This window comes from Mus caroli, chromosome 12 (assembly GCF_900094665.2).
Source record: "Mus caroli chromosome 12, CAROLI_EIJ_v1.1, whole genome shotgun sequence".
Lineage (NCBI taxonomy): Eukaryota > Metazoa > Chordata > Mammalia > Rodentia > Muridae > Mus > Mus caroli.
In genome coordinates, this window is record NC_034581.1 from 86,831,503 (window position 1) to 86,837,411 (window position 5,909).

Here is a 5,909-nt window from a genome sequence, read left to right on the forward strand (position 1 = left end):
ACCTAGCAAGACAATGAGAAGCAGAGAAAATGCCCAGTCAAGGAATCCCTAGGTCTTACTCAACAAACTAAAAGAAAGATCGATTAAGCTTGGTGATTAGAGGACAGCCATTTGCAGCTGAATAGAGGACAGAGAAAGGCCCAGAGCATCTCTTAAGGAAACCAGGGGTGGATCAGTCCAGCTGCAGTTAATTTAGAGGTGGAGGTGGGAAGTGAGTTTTACCTGGCACTCAAAGGGGGTGTAAAAGCAGCTGTTTTTCACCTGTGGCGTTGTCTCCGAGGTTTACTGCCTCAGTCTTTACTGCCTCAGTCGCTGACCTAGGCCTAGACCTGGAAACCTCTAGTCTCCTTACAATCTAATCTAGGCCTAGAATGTTTTCAGCCTCTGAGACTTGCTGCTGAAATGATCTCTGGCTGGCTGGTCAGCTCAGCTGTTTTAGCTTAAACTCCTCTCTGAATTGACTGACTCAATCTGGCTTCTCTCTCTCAGCTTCTCCTGAATTTCTCTGCTTGGCCTCGCACTAATTTGACAATCGATTCTAATCTTCTGGCTCCTTCTCAGTCTCTGGTTCATGCTGTCTTTACCTGTGTCTAGCTTGTTCTCTCTTCAGCCTGTCTCTGGAAAGTTCTCCCAGTAAAACTGCTTCTTTTCTTCCTCCTTCTCTCTGCCCGATTTCTTAAGTAGCTTCCCTTTCCTCTGTGTGAGAGTTGGGCCTATGCTAGTCCGTCAAATCTTTCTCTGATCTGTCACTTGGCTACTCAATTAGACATCACCTTCAAACATGAGTGCTTCCTTCTACAAACTAACTTTACCCTCTTCATTGCTTGGGATTAAAGGTGTGTGCTAAGGGCGGAGCCACACCACAACTAGAAACAGATTTATTTTTCCAGAAAATAATACAACCTCAGGGTTCACAGTATAACCAAATATCCTGCAACAAGGGTGGTTACAGAAAATATGGGGAAAGTTGGAGGTAAAAGATTTTACAGTCATCCTGGACAATATATAAGTCAGCCTAGCAGGTTATCGCTACAGGAAGTAAAGAGACAGAAACTGCCTGACCCCTGGAGCAGACATGGGAAGGAGACTCAGAAAAAACAGGCTTTAGGTGACAGATCTGAGAAATCAAGGGGAAAGGACAAAAGAAAAAGAAAAAAAAAGAATCAAGGGTTGGTTCATGGAGGCAAAAGAGAATTTTCCAGTAAAAGGTAGACTTTCCAGTGAACGTTACAGAGAAACATAACGGGGCTGGATGGTCATTAGTGACTCTTGAGAGGTTGGCTAGAGTGTCCACTCCATGAGGAGAGGAGGGCACTTTGCCACCAGGGCACATCACACTGAAGGAAGGCAGGCAGGTCTGTGGAAGAGTGAGCTGAGCTGGAAGTCCAATTACAAAAAGTTAAAAATAACTACAATGTAAGACTCTTTAGATTAATTTATTCATCGATTTATTGTGCCATATTGCACATTTGGAGTCCAGAGGACAACCTGAGGGAATCAGTTCTCTCCTTCCACCATGCGAAACCCAAGGATCAAACTTAGGCCATCAGACTTGGTAGCAAGCACCTTTACCCGTTGAGCCATCTTGCCAGCCCTAAAGCTTACTGCTTTTTAATAAAGTCTATAAATTCGAGGGAGTCACCAGGATACACACTGTTGGTCCTGATTACACGCCTTCAGAGGGGAAGCGCTTCTCCAGTTACCTGGCAGGAGCACACTGGAACCCACCGGAGGTGAAGACTAAGGGGCGGCTACTTCTGGGATCCTCTCAGCCACAGCAAAAAATAAAAACCATTCTGTTCCACCCCCAAGACGTATTAATTTAAGGATGATATTAGCCTTTTTGTAGATATTATGAAAACACCCTAAAGAGGGAAAGTAGACTTTAAAAAAACTAGCAAGTCAACACTGCTTGCACACAGCCCTGCCTGGTCCCTTTAAAAAAAAAAAAAACCAAAACCCATCTTTAAGCAAGATTAAAACTTGGTCTGTGCCTTTCTTTCCCTGAGGGGAAAAAAATCCCAGACCAAGGATATTCCTGTTGAAATTCCAATAAAAATCCTTTTAATGACTTTAATTAATTTAATTTAATAATTTAATCCCAATTAAATCCCTTTAATGACTCCAAAATCTCACCTTAAAGTTGTAATCCATAAAGACAACGGTTCACACTATCATTCACATGTACTTTAAAACAAATAAACCTAACAACTAAAGCCATAGTTTTTAAGTCTTGATGGTCCATATGCATTATAATATAACCGCCACATGAACCCTATGAGGTAAAGGGCAATTATTAACATTTATTTTTCTAGCTAAGGAAACTGAGGTTTGGACAGGCCAAGTTTTACACGTTCGTGCAAGTAGATGGATGCGCTAAGAGATAAACCCCCAATTTGTCAAAAATATCATAATTATCCATGTTGTGGCTATGTAATATTTCATTGAATTATTGACCTTTGAAAGTTATAGGAGTTGTTTGTTTTTATTTTATGTGTTTGGCCTCCATGCATGTCTGTGTGAAGATGTCAGGTCCCTTAGAAGTAGAGTTACAGTCAGTTGTGAGCAGCCATGTGGATGCTGGGACTTGAACCCAAGTCGTCAGGAAGAGCAGACAGTGCTCTTAACTACAAAGCCATTTCTCCAGCTCCATATTTGATTTTTTTTTAAAATGAGAGATTTTTATTTTTTATTTTTTAAGTAGGAAGCCCAGGGAGAGACTATTAGTTAGAACAACCAGTTCACAGGCTCCCACTTTGATTCGTCTTTTTCTATGAATAAGCCTATGTGTCCTGTTCCCCTAAATAAGAGTGGCCAGTATCCCTCAGGGATACACAGCCAAGGGTGAACAGGAACCTCATGACGAAAGCCTAAGACTAGAGGATCTGTGACCCAGAGGCCCAGATGACCATCCCATTCTCTCCTCTTAGCCCTTCCCTGGTCTGGGGTTCTCAGGGAGGCAAATGTGAATGAGTGTTAGGTTAGCGCACAAGGTGAAGCTTCAATACTGGGGCTTCATGACGGAGGACCCCAGAGAAGTCTATACAACAGAGGACCCAGGGCCGAGAGGCAGGGAAATACCAGATGTGGTGGGGCTGGCCTGGCCCTGGCTTCAGAGGAACCACGGCCTGCTGCCTGGTGATCTTGGAAGCTATTAGGGATTTCTGTCTCTAAAAGTCTGCTGTAGGGGGGTGTGGGGGTGCTAAGAGGTAGGGCATATCTGGTGGCTGCTACCTGGTTTTGTTCCCTTTGAGTCGGGGTTCACTACACGGTGCCTTGACTTCCCGGTGTGCAGGGTGCATCTTTTGGCTCCTGCAGCAGCTTATGGGCAACTAAGATCCCATGCCTTCAGTGTGGTACTTCATCGGAACCCAGACATAGTGGGTGGACCCCAGCATCAACCTCAGACAGCAGAATGGCTCACACCAGCACACTTGGTCATCACAGAAGCCTGGCGAGAAAGGAGGCTGAGGACTGCAAAGGTTTGTAAGATGCTGCCTATAGAAGAAGCTTAAATGTAGCTAAGATCCTACGTTAGCATGCAATCTCCAATAGTCAGAAGACAGGGGAATGACCCGGTGGCTGCCTTAGGCCTTTGGTTATCTGCACTCATGGAATGTCTTCAGGTTAATAGAATTCTGTCAGGGAACATCACCCATTCATTTATTCACTAATCCAATCATTTTATAAGCATCCATTTAACAGCCCCTGCTGTTTGGCATAGCTAGTGAAGTTCTATGCTCAAGATGACTGAAATCTAACTTCTTCAAAGAGACAAGCAGATGGACAAGCATGATATAATACAATTAGGGCTACACCGGGAGAATCCACACAGAAGAATGACACGCAGTTCCATCTGGGACCAGCTAAGAACAAGTGAGGAAAAAAATGATACTTAGCCACGGGTCTGAAATATAAATGGACATTATAGCTAGGGGACACTGGTGAGCGAGAAGGACATTCTCAGATGGCAGCAAGGCCTCTGTAGGAACCAACCATAAGAATACAGTGTGCCATTCTACTCAGCCATGCCCACAGCCATGATAACATGCACTACCGTTTACTACCCAAAAGTATATAGGCAATCCCCAGTTCTTATGTCCATCCATGGACATCCCTTTGCCTAACTCCATACTTGCACATGCTGACCGTAGAAGCTTGAGTGGGTTGGGTGAGGGGATGAAGCAGGATGTGGAGATACAGGCAAGCCATGGTGTGAGGTAAGGCTAGATAGAGTTCAAAGGTTTTGCAAGCCCTGAGGGATGGGGTAAAAGATGTCAATCGCTCAAGGGAAGCCCTTGAATGCAAGCATGCTGGCCTCTGACCTGCAGCCAATTCCATCTGGAAAAGCAAGGAGCCAGAAGGGATGCAGAAGGAAGGGACGCCGGACAGACCAAGAGTAAGGTACGAAGACAGGGCACTGCGGAGGCAGGGTCGTGAAATAAAAGCAACAAACACCAATTAAACAAGTGGGCAGAGCAACGCTCGCTTAGTCCACATCTTAGATCACTCGGGAAGAGGTGAGGAATGGAGACAAGAGGGGAGAAGGTAAGCAGGCATTACGGTGGTCAGACTAGCAAGATGGAGGGGAGACTGGTTTTTATAGGGTGACATCAGGACACCGGGATGAAGTGTGTTTGGGCTCATTTAGAAGAAGTCATTGTGCGGTACACAGATGAAAAATGCCCTTGGAAGGGACCAAGCTGTATTTGCCAAGACAAGGACTTCAGGAGGAAGAGTGGCTGACGGGAGAAGGATGTGCTAAGTTCAGTGTTTGATAGAATGAGTTTTATGGGCCTGTGTGGCAACCATCGGGCTGTTCCCAGAGTCTGGAGAAGCAAGAGGACTGGGCTGAGAGACACACAGTGAGTAACAGTAGGAGAAATAAGAACTACAGCTGAGGTCTGGGGAAAGCTATGGTTGGGCCTGATAAGCAGCCACGGGGGAGTCTGCTTCTGCCATCATCCTGAAGGGGTGGCAAACCAGGAGCCAGAGGAAGCCAGGCAAGAAGAGATACATGTGCTTAGGCGACACAGAGACAAGGAGGCTCAAGCAGAGGAGAGGAGAGGAGAGGAGAGAAGGCCAGAGGGGGCTGAGGGTAGTGCTGCAGTCGTGTCAGTTTCGGAGTGTCCGTCTTACAAGTTGTGAAGAAACCAACCCCTTTCCATTTATCTATAGTATGGCCTTTCTGTTGGTACACTCAAGGGTTTCACACAGTTCACTCTTTTTTTTTTGGTTTTTTGGTTTTTTGTTTTTCAAGACAGGGTTTCTCTGTGTAGCCCTGCTGGCTGCCTTGGAACTAGCTCTGTAGACCAGCCTGGCTTACACTCACAGAGATCCGCCTGCCTCTGCCTCCCCAGTGCTGGGGTTAAAGGCGTGCATGTGCCACCACAGCCTGGGTTACAGCTACACTCTCACGTTCTGCATTAGAAGACTTCTCCCTGACGGACCACAGGTAAGATGCATGGCTCGAAGCCTCCCCCTGGAACTAGTTCTAGTACTTTTCTCACATGTTGGGGCTCTCTGAATCTCTTCGGTTAGGAAAAAATCATACATCCCACACGACATCATCTGTGGTTTAAGGTGCTTTATGGGCAACCTGCCCAAACTGCCACTGACAATCCCCCTGGGACCTCTTGACTCCCTGTTAAAGACTCAGCCCCAGAACAATGCGTCGGGCTCCACTCAGCTTCAGGCTGTTCAAAACAAGACAGAATCATTCCGGAGCCGCAGAGGGAAGCTAGACATAGTGGCTTCCACTGACCCTGAGCTGATAATTCCTTATTTCCATTTTCAGCAATGTACAGAGAATCTGCTTCCCTTTTCTGAGAATCCTGACACAGGCAGACAACCAAAACAAGCCAGCCAGTCACACACACACACTCACACACTCACTCACACACACACAC

At 46.0% G+C, this 5,909-nt stretch overlaps 1 protein-coding gene across 1 annotated transcript in view; it reads right to left on the reverse strand.

The window, feature by feature from the left end:
• Positions 1-5,909, reverse strand: part of Ston2 (stonin 2) — a 141,426-nt gene that overhangs the window by 120,669 nt on the left and 14,848 nt on the right. The window lies entirely within an intron of this gene.